This window comes from Callionymus lyra, chromosome 11 (genome assembly GCF_982586985.1).
Source record: "Callionymus lyra chromosome 11, fCalLyr1.hap1.1, whole genome shotgun sequence".
NCBI lineage: Eukaryota > Metazoa > Chordata > Actinopteri > Syngnathiformes > Callionymidae > Callionymus > Callionymus lyra.
The window spans coordinates 15,714,580-15,731,069 of record NC_141828.1 but is presented as its reverse complement, the minus strand read 5'-3'; positions in this window follow the sequence as shown (position 1 = coordinate 15,731,069).

The following is a 16,490-nucleotide window of genomic DNA, read 5'->3' as shown; positions in this document are numbered from 1 at the left end:
TTGTGTTTCCAGTTTTTGAAATGTTCAAGTAAAGCAGTGACGCACAAACACTGTTGCTTGGGTGAATAATATGTGTGGAAAGAAAAGCCAAGTGGTCCAGTTTATCGACTGAGATCAACTCCAATATGCATGAAAGGTCCAGAGCAGAACCTCAGAATAATGGTGGTCCGAAGCTTTCTTTCCAAATCCTGTGTCTATTGTTGGTTACGTTTGCAGGAATCGCACACTATCTGGTCAGTCTTTGGTACTGTAGTGAGGATGTGATCAGACGCCTGAAGCATCTCTTTGTTTACTCATTAAACCAACCGGCTATACCGCTTGTTAGGCAGCTGGTCAATAATGTGTCGACTGACTGACAAATGTAATGATAACAATCGGAAAAAAAACCATAAAAATATGAACAGCAATATTGTCAAACTAGGTCGCATCTGGAGTGTGCAAGATGTGCATATGCTAACAATGCTAGCATCTTCTTCTTAACAATTGTATTTCAGAATAAAAACATTTATTCACATTTTATGTCGCTAATTTCATTCAATTTCAGTTTATGTTGCTGTTATGGTTCATATTTATGAGTTCGAACGGTTTGTTTACATCCCAAGAAACATAATAATACGTAATTATAGTATCACACTCTAATAGGATACATTAGAGCTATGTTCATGTTGCTATTGGCTAGCTAGCTTATAGCTTAATTGCTATTCTATTAGGGATTTGAGGATTTACACGTAATTTACATTATTATCTTATACAAACACTCTTATTGAGATACTGTGTTGTTTTACTTTGACCGTTAATGCTAAAGAAAACACTATTCCTGGAGGCGTTAGAACTATGCACATGTCGCTAATGACGTTAAGCGTTAGCATCTAGCTTTTCTGTGGCGTCTGTGGGGTGTTGCTAAGAATTAAGCATTTATTCATTTATTTTTTAATCCTGTGTGAATTCTCTTGTAGTCACTTGAACATCCTTGAACTATTGTTGCTTGTTACTTGTGTTTATTGAACTAATGTAGCATTTATTGCTAACTGAGCCCAAGAGAAGTCTGTTAGCATCAAAAGCTAACTTCATATAAACGCATGTGATGCTTGAGTTTGTTGGTTTACATGGTTTACGCGTAACGTCTCCGGTCCATGTGGAGCCTCAGAGGCCGACCGGGCATTAGACGAGTAATCTTCTTAGATTTCCTGTTAAGCAGGTCGGACCAGTGTGCTGCAGGTGCATGATCCCCTCAGGAAATTAGCCTCAGTCGGTTTTACCTCAAAATGATCAAACTGCATCTTTAATCTGGGACAAGCTCAGTCTGGAGGAAGTCTGTCTGATAACCTCGATGTCTTCTCAAGCAATGATACCATTGACCCATTTCGTCATCATTTAAATCAGGCTTTTCTACGTCTAAATGTAATCAGAACTTTAAGAAAAAATATATACATTATATATACAGTATATATATATATATATATATATATATATACAATAGGTGTTGATAAATACATTCTAATCACCATGTAATTTATCTTTCAATTCATATCATATCTTTTTCTCAGAATAAGATAAACCATTATAGTTTGTTGATGTCCAAAGATATTCTCTTTATCCTCAGATTAAAAAAGATGCGTAAAACCTTTTGACTTTTGTTCCGGGGTCTTAGCTTAAAGTGTCGGCTTTTAAAAGAGGAAAGCTTTTGTTAACAGTTGCCAAGAGACCGAAGTTTTACTGGAGTAACGCCGTTGAGCTCAATTAAAACAAACTCACAACCCTCAACAACTGGTAGGATCGTATTTTTATATGTCTTTGTTTGAAAGAACGTGGGGTTTTTTAGTACCTTGTAATGTCGTGCAATATTTTTTAGTTCCATGGCTGTGAGAATGTTTTTTTGCTATGTGGAATCCAGCTAAAGAAAAGTAATACAAAGTATTACTGAACATCTTTCTTGTTAATGAAACCATACTTGAAAATATATGGATTCATTGATTTAATATATATTTCAATTCATTCATGAGGTTGAATGGCTTAAGTCATTATTATTTATTTATTATTAACTAAAATATTTTTTATTTTAATAGCCATTCCAAAGGGAAAAAAAATCCACCCATCTATTAAATTTATTTTTATGATATACTAGTAAAATTCTCTAAAACTTCATCAATATATAGTAAAACCAAATAAATTAAAATAAGAAACTATAAAAGCAGCTAGTTTTCATTCTATGTTTGTGTTGTACGTTTGCTTCATCTATATAATTTGATAATTTTACAGAGGTTGATTGATAACTTTGGGAAATTGTCCAACTCTGTGCATATGTATGAGAGTGTGAGTGAATGGTTGTCTGTCTTTGTGTTTGTGTAACAGACTGGCGTCTTTTCCAGGGTGTCCCCTGCCTCTCGCCCTATGATACTGGGATATGCTCCAGTCTCCCGTGACCCCGGTAAAGTAAAAAGCGGTAGACAATGAATGTATGAATGAATGAATGAAAGTCTTTAAAGGCAAATACTAAAGAGCCGAATTGCAGTTGTAGTCTGGAACTTACCGATGTGACCTTGAACACCACGCCCCGGAACCATCTGTTACCATTTTCAACATTAACTGGAAATTCTATTAAAATCTGTTAATACGTTTTCAAGTTATTAACCATAACCTCTTTGTTGCAGGTGAAATAAATGAGGTGCGTTCACTCACAACTTATCATGATAAAGTCCCAAATGATTGATGACTCTAAAAGTCCCATAATGCATTTCAACAGATCCCATCATGACACCAAAGATGAGTTCAACTCAACGTGTTCATGGACGTTGAATTCTGGGTCCGAGACATCGTGGGCCCAACTGGTACAGTTTGTCACAAGTCGGGCTTTCTTCTCCGGCCCGTTACCAAAACTTGTGTCATCCTCTATTGTGCGCTTTAAACGGCGGCCTTGTTGTCGTCGCTCCCGCCCTTCCTCTTCGCTCATAGAGGCCGGATTCATCGTGAAACTTCACTCTGGGGTTTAAAGGATCTTCTTTCAGAGTTCAAACTAGAGGTTTCCTTCCTGTTACTCATCCCCGACGGTCTGGAGACGAGTCTGCTTGATCCTTACAGTCGAGAAGGTGCAGACGGATGCAGCTCCATCACTCACGTCACCCGCCGTTACCACGGCAACCCTTCTCATCACTAGAACCACAGCAGCATGTGTAGGAGGGATTCCCTTCCTCTTCTTTGAGGCCAAGTCCTACGTCAGTGAACGCACCACAGACCCGTGGAGTGTGTGAAAGGGAAGTGTTCTTCAGGATTGATGCAGAGAAACTGAGAGAAGTCTCCCATCTCTACAGATCTCTCTGTACCTCCATCAATTATCTGTTGCATAACAAGATGATGAGCTTAAAGCACGTCCAGACTTCACCAAATAGTTGGTGTGAACGATGAGAAGGTGAGAGAAGAACAATGAGGAGGAGGAGAGAGAACATGGTGTCAGGCTGGTGAGTGGGAAGATGCTCTTGGCGGACGAGAGAAACTCCCAAAAAATGACTTTCTTCTTGAAATCTCCAGGCAGGATTCACTCCCACGGCAGCTAAACTGGGTTTTTGTTGTTGACGGTTGAGGTAGGAAGTGGCTTCTTGGAGGATTTGTGATCAAGACCCGGGTTTGACCTGTAGTAAATCATCGACGAGTGTTAAATCCCTCCAAGAAACTCCTTATAATGGTTAGTGCTGATATATCTGAATTGTCATTTTGTTCTTGTTTGATATTAGAGTTTTAAACTAAATCGAAAAAAATGAAAAAGAAAACAGAAAGTCACCAAATAACTGGAATAAATGTGTTGTTCTAGCTTCATTAATGTATCTTGTATTAATGTAACGGTTGTTTTTTTTAAGTACACTCTCTGTTAGAATGTGACAGTGGCGCTCTCTAGCGGTGTAAGCAAGAAACAACAACGAATAGAGTCAAATGTTTACATCTTTGAATGAAATTTGTCTGAATAACGATTTAAGCTTTGAGACATCCACCTCACTTTATGTGACAGTAAACCAAAAAATAAGTATAAACTATAAATGTATCTTCTCACCACTGATTAAAAATACTATGATTCATTTATTGTAATTATTGTTTAAGAATCAAAGATAATTAGAGTTAGGTTAGGTAGAACTTTATTGAGTGTCTAATGACAATATAATATATTATATTGTAGATACTATATATATATATATATATATATATATATATATATATATATATATATATATATGTATACAGTATATATATACAAAATATTGTATTGTCTATCCCTGAAATCAATCCCGGTCTTTCTACATGTATTTATTTCCAAATTATACATATCAATAGAAAGAAAATAGACGTTAACGATCACTGGTATCACGGCATCAGAAAGTAAGTTGTGTTGCTCTCTGGTGGACAACTTGTAGAACTGAGAAAATTCTAGCAGATTTTGTTTCACGTTTAAATTATTTTTTTTATTCCTGCCATACACATTTAACAATGACATAGAAACAGAAAACAGGAATATTTTTTGTTCTTTTTCATTTAAACTTCAAACAAAATTCCGACTTGTCACACAGACCAATTCATTTTAATTAAACCAAAAAATGTTCTAAAAAGTATGTATCAAAATGTGGGGCAGCAAACATTTGCAGTTAATTCTAAATTTTAATAGCATAACTTTTTACAATATTTGTTTTTCCATTTTTTTGCGACGCAATTTTACGCAAGGAAACAATGACGTCATGACGCAAACCACAATCACCTCCTTCTGCTTGGAATGTATTCAACCCCTGAATGACGTCAGGAAAAATACAAATAATGTGAGGATCAATTTTTCAGAGATTATTACTGTGCAAACACATCAACGTAATGCTTAAAAGCTATTTTCTGTGTCATATTAGTTTTATTTCTAAAAAGTAAAAAGAGAAAATTAAAATTAAAACAGCGTTGTTTGATAGCTCTTGACACTAGCATGTCTTTTTATTAACGTTTCAAACAGTTAAACTGGTTCAACCCATTAATACAATTGTTACAAAAGAAAATGGTTGCCCTGTTTATCCACTTTCACAGTTATTATTGTTATTTCTGTTTTTGTAAAAACTTGCTGTATTGTGACATTTTAAAATGATTTTAAAATGGTTTCTTTATATTAGCGACGTGTCGTTTTAGCTTAAAATGTCAAAAATGATCCACAATAATTGATTTGTTTTCCAAACAATTTTAATTTATTTTATCGTCTTAAATGTACAGAAAATATATATCCATATAATTTCAATTAATGGTTTCAAGATGGACATTTATATGGCAAAATAAAACTTTCATTTTTGCTTCTATTTTTTCTCTTGTCGGGGCTTCAATACAGTGTAAAGGTTTTTTAAAGAAAAGTGAGCATGCTTTGTGACGGTTAAATAAACATTGCATTTTTGTTTATATCTCTAAAAAAGAAACAAATTACTCTGTAAATAATAATAACCCGTGGTCGACATGAATGTGAGTAGAAAAGAGGTGACATTTAAATGTTGGGCTGAACCATCACTTTGAACGTAGAAGCTGTCACTCACTCCAGAACCATGAATACAAGACGTATTGTGTGCGACAGTCATCTGAGTATTTCCTTCGACCTCCTCATGAAAGACGAGTCAGACACGAGTTGTTGGCACTCGCAACACTTTCTCCACGTTTCTAATACACAACCCTGGGAAATCAAAGGCCTGGTTCGACCGTGAGACAACAACACGTTCCTTCTCCCCCTGCTGTCTCGTGAAGGACATTACCATAACAAACACAGGGGGGCTCGATGTCCAGCGGTGGACGGACATCAAGGGGGGGCCAAAGTGTGGAAACACAAACAGCGACGGCAGCACTTTTTTTTGTTAGATATGACAATCTAGTCCCTTGGTCTTGGATGTGTTTGACTTTGATTTTGACTGTCCCGTCTCAGCTGGACGAAGGTGTGAAGAGAGCAATAAGCTCCTGCTTTGAGGGGGTCTAACATGAGGGGAGATCCTGTTTTATCTCCCCCCAGACCCCCCTCCTGTAAAAGCAGCGCTGCTCCAGGAGGATGTAATTGTCTCGTCTAATGACTTGCACTTGAGGACGAAGACAAAGAGGACGCCGTAAAGTCCTTTCAGCAGGAATCCTTTGCTTCAAATTGCTGAACAAATGAAACTGCCCCGTTGTTTCCTCAGCCCCCAGATGCAGGGGCCTCAGACCGAGAGGTGAGGCAGGGACCAAAAGCGGGGCGAAGGCCCGGGGACACCTGCTGAGGCCTAATTGGTCCTCGCTGCCGTTAATGGCTTCCTGTGGCTGCATGTTTACTTCTCGTTTGTTCTGTGTGCTGCCGTTTCCCAGCCCCTGAGACGAGGACGCCTCACTTTTAACCTTCCTTTCCCATCAGCTCCTGTCTGTCTGCGGCTCACAAACACAAGAGTTGTCGCCCAGGACGGAGCCGGTGACTAATATCTTAAAATACCCACAGGAACTGGTGGGACTCTTCGACGTGTGTCGAGAAAAAATGTAGTAAATAAGTTTGCGGAAAATATAAATAATGAAAATATCTGTCATGATATGGAAGATGTAGATTTGTTTTGTTTAATTGTTAAATGTTCCATTTTTAAATGTGTGTTACTGAAATACTGTAAATACATTATAAAGAAAATATTAGGAGATTAGTTTCAACATTTTCCCAGAGTTAACCCTTGTATTATCTCAGGGTCAAAGTGAGCCGAAGGCGGGAAATATAAAATAAGTTTGTTTGTGGTATCCCTTGTGTTGTCTCTGGGTCAAGGTGACCTGAAGGCCAGAAAAAAAGTGTTTGTGGTACCCCTTGGTTTCTCTCAGGGTCAAGGTGACCCGAATGCCTGTAAAGCAAATGTGTTTGTGGTATCCCTTGTGTTGTCTCTGGGTCAAGGTGAACGACCTCCCTGATTTCCATAAATTCATATGTAGTGGTAGAGGTCGTTCGGGTCACTTTGACCCTGAGATTACATGAGGGTTAAGACAGTAGAACATGAGAATTAAATTAGTCAATGCATGACTTAGTTAAGTTAAGTGATAAAAAGGGATGCAACTTTAAAATGCTAGTTATAATGAATTAATTCCAAAGATTAGGACCAAACATTTTAACAATAAAAACTTCATCACCCACCAAATATACAGTACATAGACGGGAAATTCAAAATGTGATTAATTTCAATTTATTATTACAAAACCTCTATTTATTATTATTATTTTTATTTATATGCTGTCCAAATTACTACAAGTCACGCTCAAATGTGTTGTCTCTTTATTCAACAGAGCCAGTCCAAACGTTGCGGAAGCATTTCCTTCTAAAGGTAAACTTCAAGACACTCTTTTTAGATTATTTTTCTTTAGCAAGTGTCTTTTCTTGCTCCTCCTTTAGGAACTAAACTTCAGATGCTTACATTAGATCACTGATGTAAGGAGGAGTCTGACCATGAATAGATCTGAAAGTAAGAACCAGAATTTAAAAATTGATCCTGAAAGAAACTGGCAGCCAGTGAAGGGTTTTAAGGATCGGGGAAATGTGAGTTCTTCTACTAGAGCGAGTCAGAAATCCTCAAAGTAAGAAAAGACAAGGTTAAAATCAGACTGATACTTCCTTTTAGATAAAAATATGTATTTTGTTCGGCCCTGGACACTTGAGAAGATGATCACATGTCAGACACTCTTTCTGTCTGCATTAACCTGAGGTCAAGCGTCCTTCGACCGACCAGCTGGACTGTGACAAACCTCTCTTAACTTTGAGCCTCTGCATCCATGTTTGCTCTTCTAGAGAGAGAACAAACATGGAGGGCGGTCCGGTGCAGACCCTCCTGAAGGAGCCAGATGATCACTCACAGATGACCAAACACGGGGCGACCTCTCTCGCTGTGGACAGTAACCTCTCTGGACCAGAGCCACAGCGACTCCTCCAAACACCGTACGGGGGGAAATGTTTGTAATTATGTCCTGGACAAAAGAAACTGGCAATTGACCCGACGGTGTCACTTCATGCCGGCAGATGTGATGTGAGGGCGTTTATGAGCTTCTAGGCAAAGAGTCTGGGATTTACTGAGGGGGGCGGGGGGGTCATTGGAGACTTTGAGCTGTGGTGTCACTCAGGTGTGGAAAAGAAACTCCTGCAATTAATGAGTGATCAGTCGGACGACGTAAGAGCCAGAGAGTTTACTTTCACTACAGGATTTTATAAAATCTCGACTGTTATTTTCAAAAATGTGCAAAAAAAAAGGGCATGAATGTTCCTCCCCAGATGCAACACTAATAGACTCAGGGACTCATTCATTCCTCGTGCTATTAGATTTGAGTTTAGGGGAAAGTGTTGAGTGAAAAGATGATATTCTTTGTTAATCTTTGTGTTCTTTTCCTTGATCTATGTTCTTTATACTTAGTTTTGTCATCCTTTTTTCTTTTTAAAGGTCTTTGTTAATTTTCTTTTTTTTTTTATGAATCTATCGTCTTTGTATGCTGTGAAACAATTTTCCGAAGGAGATCTCCAGAGGGATAAATAAAGTTTATCTAACGAATAAGGACGAACAAAATGTATATTTACCAAAATGTAAGTAATAGTTAGTAGGAACAAGATTATATATATATATTTTTTTATTCCTTAAGGTCAAATATATCTTAATTATCTCTGTGTTTGTCCTCCTCTATCAAAAACTCACCAAGCAAATACATTTTCCTTCTACACATCTACTACTATTACTGGAAGCCTCTGCTTAATTGTAAACATTCATGCTCCTTATCTTATCTTAAATATTAGTATATGTGTAGGTCATGGACATTAATCTACTTTGATCAGAATGACTGTTGACTCAACCAGCTAAGCTAGCTAGTTAACCAGTCATTTTACAGCTGGAAAAAGTTTCCATATTAACTGCGTTTTATGAGGTAGTATTTTTAAGCCTAACTACGGTAATAATATATTCCGAAAATGCCTGCTTGACACTGCATTGTTTATGTAGTATCCAGTAACACAAGTGTTACGGGGAATAAAATCTTGACGTAATCCATGATTGTTGTTTAAGAAACTATTGAAAATGATAATTATTTAGTTACAATATAACATTTGTTTGATTACTACAACGCCACATACAGGCCTGGCATGTGTACTACATGATTTTAAATGGTGAGCACAAAGATTTATACAGAAAAAACTAACGTTTGCAGCTGAATTTTTAATAATGGCTGACACAAGGAAACAGATATTCAAAGATGGACGCTGGCGTGGACAGAATGTTTCAAACCTAGAAAACAACTCTTCCACTTGTCAGTCGGATCGTTGCTGTCGCTTCGGCGCTTTGGACGATGAGTTAAAGTTTCTGCTGACAAGTCCTTCACCGGTGTGAAATCTCACCATCCCACAGGCAAACACAGCCAGACACCCCCCCACTCCCCTGGAGCTCCACCTCATCTGCTCCACCACCACATTCCCCACATCCACGAGAAATACCCTGAATGTATTTCCATGTTGCAATTAGAACCGACGCCAAAATATGAACCTGCACAGGTTGTACCGTCACTGATTCAATCCGTGTATTTATATGTCGGTGATGATGAGGAGGAGCGATCGGTCATGTGTTCATACTTTTCTCTGCGTCGCTAAATATCACACGTGAGCGTCACAATGTTTTGAAATTAAATATTTGACTCACAGAGCTCCAAAAAAATACTTAAGATTAAGTAAATGTTCTGTAATTCTAATTTTTGTTTCTTCCTTTTTTTTCTTCTTTTTAAATCATGTAACCTCTCATTCAGCCTATCCTGGGGTCGAGGGGGCAGCAGCATCCTAAAGGATGCCACCTTAGGAGTGGCTCTACTCCCTTGAATGACCATGTTTCTCAGGGACCTTCAGGAGAAAACTCATGATGAACCCCAATGTTCATGAACATCAAAGAGAGTTAGGACTTACCAAGATATTTGTCTTCTTTTGCCACGGCCCTGTTTTGACCACCATGAATCTGTACATAACTGCTGATGCATCACCAAAAGCTCTATTTTCCCCACTCGCTCGAAGACCCCAAGATCAAAATATTCTAGGGGTGGCTTTTTTCCAGTACGTTTAATTTCCCCGCCTTGAAAGAATCAGCCAAACATAGTCTTGACTGTCCTCTGCACCAGAACATCACAGATACTTTCTCCCCACTCGTCAGAAAACAGAAACAAAGACACTGCGAATAAAAATGAATAGTTTTTATTAAAAACTTGTGAAAGTTAAATGCTAAGAGTGGGGATCGAAACGACGAAACCCTGCGCCCCCCAAAGTTAAAACATGTTACCAATCTTTTTATTTGTTCAGGCTTTTCCTTGATTTTCTGGAACTCCTGTTGTGTTATCAGTTTTATCTTGATCTTTAAAATATATACTTTATTGAATATTGTTTTGATTGTTTAAGCGCTTTGTGACCCTGGTCTGAAAAAGTGCTATACAAATAAAAATGACTTACTTACTTACTTACTTACTTCATGTATAGTAACTCCCCAAAATACTATTCAGAGAAGACGCTTCTCTGTTACTTTTGCGGCGTCTATGATTGGCTGAGTTTTCAAAGAATCGTCCCCATAGAGACCGAAAATGACGAATGATGACACAAACCAACATTATAATGAAAATGGGAATCAATTGAAAATATAGTTGATCAGTGTGTAAAGACTTCTATAAACATACGAAATTCTCACTGTTGATGATTATTTTCAAACGTAAGAACAGTAACTAATAATAAAAACACAAATTAAAAAAGCTAAAGAAATTAAAAAACACAGCTATATTGGCCAGCTGCCACTTCCCGAGACACTTAAACTCCTTCACTCGTGGTTCTCTCTTTCTCAACCCGGTGAGTAGGGTTTAGTATCAACCGAAATTCGTATGATTCTTATTTAAATTCTGTTTCCTTGTTTAGTTTTCGGTTTCGTACGATTGTTTTAAAAAAGGCTGTTGAATCGCTCAGTTAAACTTTTGTTCAAATATTAAAAAGATTTTTTAAAAGTTGTTTATATCTAATATATCCAAAAATCAGCTTTAAGAAAATTTGCAGGAGTCCACTGTATCCTCTCGTCCCCAGTCATTGCCGGACAGGAAGTAAAGATTGCTGCCATCTAGCAGGCGCAAGTTTAATTACAACACGAAAATGCAACATGATATTTGCAGGTTAACAGTAAATAAAAGTATTTAAAAAGAATCATAGTATTGTGTTTGATACACTCTTCATTGCATTTGTAGTGTGTGACAACATTGCATAAGAAGTACTTAAATGTTGTACAATAAAAGGTTCATCATAGTCAATGTTTGCGAAGATCCGTTCAAATGTTTCGTCCGTTGTGTGTTGTGTAGACGTGACCTGCTGCACCACCGGTGTGTGAGCGAGCGCCGCCTTGCTCAAGGGTCCCAGCGAGCAGCCAAAGTTTGCACCCAGCAGACAAAGTGTGTTGTCACCCGAGTGCGCAGTGTTATCGGGTGTGAGTCGCACCACACCGGGGCGGCCCCTCGAGAAGTAACACACCATTAGGAAAATATTAACAAGTCGACATGTTGTGCGTCGCTCGCACATCACAGCGGCGGCAACACTTGACCGCGGCGTGACGATGTTGTTGCGGAAAAGTGTCGCTGATTATCCGTGTTGTGTTAAATGGACGATTATTTTGGGGACTTTTCTAAGTGTGTGTGTTTGGTGTGTGTGTAGGATGAAAGGATTGAGATCAGGAAAGAGGGTCTTTTGAAGACGAGGATGCGATTGAACAAATATTTCCTAAGGTTGAAGTCTTGAGCCACAGGGGTCGAACTCACGGAGCTGAGGCTGTGAGGGACAAACACACCTGGAAGTGACGACATCACGATGCTTCCTTTTGCCTCGGTGGACAAACCTGCCGTAAGAACACTTACAGACTTCCCTGAAAACGAGTAGCTTTTCTGACTCGTGTGAAAATACCTGTTGGCTTGGCTAGTTTATAATGTGCAATATGGAAGTGGATCAGTGCCAGAACATAGAATGATTGAATTTAACATTTTAAATGTTGAAACTTGTTTTAGTATTTTTAGCATTTCATTCTTTTTTTTAAAGTAAGGTAAGGTAAGGTAAGGTAGAACTTTATTTATCCCTTAGGAGGTCTCCTTCGGGAATTATTTTTTTCCAATTAGCCACAGCAAATACAGCAATTATTTTCATAAAAAATAAATCAAAATAAAATAAAATTTAAAATAAAAAAGTAATTGAATTCGAAAATGTGTAGGTATTGTTATTATTCGGTATTGTATGCATTTGATTGGTTAAATTATTATTTTTTGTAATCATTGAATTATTAAAAAATCGAGTATTTTCCAAACAATTATTCATTTTTCGGGATATAGAGTTTGATTTTCTTATTCCAATTGGTCTGAAATACGTTTTTTTAATCCAATATTTTGTTACCCTTTAAATTCGGTTATAAAATGTTTGTGTTATTATACAAAAACAATTACAAATTAAGGATATAGAGTTTTATATCGATTTCCTTAATGAGCATATCAAACTGAGAGAAAGAAACCTTTGATATTTACAATATTAGAATTTTGAAATTAGATTATTGACCAAACAAATTTCACCTGTCATTAAAGAAATGGCTTAAACAAAATTTGAAATAAAAACAAATACATGTTTTTAATTAAGAAATGATTTATGTCAAGTATTAAATAAATAATAAAATGATTAAAACAAACTACATAAAAAAAATTAAAAAAACAATTTCAACATTTGAAAACTTATATTCAACCATTTATTATTCATATTATAAGAATTAATTCAGGAAAAATGAGATACTAATATGGGTTTATGCCTATAAGGTGGTAAATGTTTCTCTGTCTTGGAAAATTACTTTTTCCTCGATATTTTTTGTAATGCAATGTAACAATAGGATCAGTTTTGCAGAAGAAAAAGAAAATCAGTTGAGATGATATCGGCGTCAGTGATGGAGTCAAAACAAAGTGTAAGAGACTGTTGAGTCGAGCTCACTCACACAAACATGCTTCTCTCACCCCAGTGTTAGGCCTGAGCAAACACAGAGGGAGACAAACACTGGTCAGAGCGGAGGAACTGACCACTGCGAGGCATCAGCGGCTCGACTGAAAAACACTTTTTTACATCAGTGGGAAATTGAGATCACGACGCCTGGACCCTTATGTCTTGAATGGTCTGAAGCCATGTTGTCGAAGAGCCCTTGAGCAACGCATTCAAATGAAAGTAGAGCTTATTTTATTACTAAACTGTGGCCACGCCGGACGGTTGGCTCTAAATTAAAGTAGATTAATTTTCATGTTGAGATAACATATTTCAACAACTGACAATTGAAGCAAAGACAACATAGAGATCATTAAGATTTGACCCTCGACCGCTAAAAGATATTTTTTGTGAATGAGTTTGACACAATGTCGGATGGTTAAGGAATAAAATTAATCGCTTTGACAAATGGTATAATTGTATAGATTCAGTTTCTCAAAAGAATGATACATTAAAATAAAAAAGGCCTGATGTCCGACGATGAAAGAAGCTCCATGTTATTCAACCAGGGATCGAGCTAACATGCTAAACGCTAACAAATAAATTGAAAAAGGAAAAATACATTTGTTTTTGACTCCAGCTTGTTTAGTTTAGAACTTAGCAAAGTGTGGCCCATTGACTTTATCTATTTGGCCCTTTTGCAGTCATGATCATTTAGAAACTAACAATTTTAATTTGGATTTATTGATATTATTCATTACTGGTCTCTAAATATGACTATAGTGTTGTTATAGTACTTTCATCCTCATTTCTGTGAGTGTTTATTGCCCTTAAAGAAGATTAAAGTACAAAATAAATGAAAGTGAATATAAAAATATGTAAACAAAGTGCTTGTTTAAACAAAAAATATATAAAATACAATAAGTTGATTAAGCATATTTACTTGATTGTATTACTTGATTTTATACTTATGCTGCTTTATTTTTGCTTGACGGGCCCTCACAACAGCCACTGAAATGTGGCCCCCAAGGAAATGTAATTTCCCACCACTGGTTTAGTTCCACTACCTTTGTTTTGCTTAGTTGTTGACTTTCCAACTCACATTTCTACTAGCTTAGCCAAGTTTAAAGAGTAGTTATAATAATTCTAAGTTATACGTCTATCAAGTTCTAAAGTCAGTTCCCACAGTAAAGTCTGTGGACGTAATGATCCCGTAAGCTTGAAAGCAGAGGAAGGAAATAGACTTGAATGTGTCTTCTACGTTAATTTCGGTTGCACCTGCATTGTCCTCCGGGACAGGAGCAGGGGTTGGGGGAGCGTGTGGGAGCCTCGTGGCGCAGCGTAGATCAATAACATTAATTCACAGGCTTGCAGTTTAAATGCAGGAAGTGGCCCAGTGTGACGGTCGGCCCTGGTGTTGGAGGAGGGAGAAGGCGCCAAATGGGACACCAGGACTGTGGGAAATGACGCCGTCTATTACACCTCCGACGGTTTACAGTCAGCCACGCTCGTAATGCCACACGATGAAGCTGTCGGAGGAATAAAACGATTAATACGAGAGGAAATAATAAATGTTGCTCCCGCGGACGAGAGGGTTTTGCAAGACTGTCAAGAAGATCCAGAGCAAGAGGCCTGATTAAGTAAGTGTGTGTGTGTGTGTGTGTGTGTGTGTGTGTGTGTGTGTGTGTGTGTGTGTGTGTGTGTGTGTGTGACGAGCTCAATTAAAAACTATCAATAAATAAAGTTTTCTTAAGTAAGTATCACAAATTATAAAATACAAAGTATAAAACCATCTATACCATTTTAATGTGGTTAATATTTTAATGATTGAAATATAAAGTCAATTAAAAATAATAATAATAATATTGAAAGATAATATGATACAAATATAATTAGGAGAAGATAGAATAGAAAATGATCTCTTAATGAACAACTTTGTTTTTACTGCTCTTTGCAATGAATTTCTGTTTCTGCAAACAATACAATAAAAAAGAGTAAATGAGGTAAACAAGAAAAATTAAATAAATAAAGTAAATGAAAAAGATAAATTAATAAAATAGGCAACTAAATGTTTCCAATAAAAGGGAAAAAAACAAGTTATTTTCTTTGTGTGCTGTTGTGGAAACACAATATAAAATAAAAAATGAACGAAATAAAAAACAACAAGACTAGTGTCTCATGAGCTAAAGTGAAACGTTAAGATGCTAATTTGACAAAAACTCTGAACAGATAAATTCACATTTAATAATGTTTTGTTTTTTTATGTTGACCTCTTGGGGTCGGCGAGAAAATACTGAATTTAATTTGAAGCAACGATCTCTGTGTTTCCTCCAGAAGAGACATGAAACTGTCCAGACTTCTATAGAGACATAGATGTTTACGTGCAGGAACTGAGGAGAGTTTACGATCAACCAGCTTCTCACACGGAAGTAAGCAAACAAACACATTTATTGTGAATAGTGTATTATTTTGATAATCTACTCGACTTGAGTTTGTTTTTCTCTGCTGTGAACTTGGACAGAGAGACGGACTCAGAGTTCTGTGGGCCGGAGCGACCAGGAGTCCAAGATTTGGTTGGTAACACAAACCGGCCACAACACAACACGCCGCAGCTATGGAAGCTCACACGTACTCGCCACTCACTGCGCGCCTTTAATATTTGTGTTCTTTTTTAGAAACTTCCTTGGTAACAGTTTACACCAAATACTTTTTTACCGGCACTCGTGTTTATTTGTGTGTTCGACACTTATGTGGGACATGTCTGTGTGTCAGATCTTATGTTTTATTTTCTGACTGTACCTGTGTTTTTCCACGACCGACTCTTCCATAGGTGTGTCCAGATAGCAAAGAGAGAAGATTCATAAGTCTTGTGAGTCTGAGTCTGTGAAGCCGCCGACACAGAGAGACGTGGAACTTTCAAAAACATTATTTTACTGCGTTTGAAATCATCTAGTGTGTGATTGTTGTTGTGCTTGTGCTGCATAGAAGTCTTGAGACGCACAACACCTGAGCCTTTATCTATAGACGATGTCTGTCAGCAGACTAATGTCAAAGTAATAAAGCTCATGATTAAACTTAAGGTTTATAATAACAAGTATTTTAATTATATTTTCCAGGTCATTGACTGTGGAAGTCAACTGTGGTCAAACTATACACTGGACGACTGCAGATGAATACAAACAACATGGCACCTTTTTCTGCCACTTTAACTTTATTTTCAATATTTTATTTAACTTGGTATTTGGCAACAATGCTTTAGTCAACTATGCATGATCTAAATTAAGTGTTTAATTATTATGATATTGTATTTATTCAGCTTTGTTTTTTATCACTTTCTTGCTTTACTTTCTATCTCTTTTTTTTCATCATTAAACCTTTTTAATGAAATATAAATCTAAAAGACTTAATGTACCAAACTGTTCTTATTATTATAATTCAGAAATGATTCAAAATAAAAATAAATTGTTTTACTTTTTTTTGTATTTGTGCTGACTTAGAGATAAAATAATTGTATTAAACATCA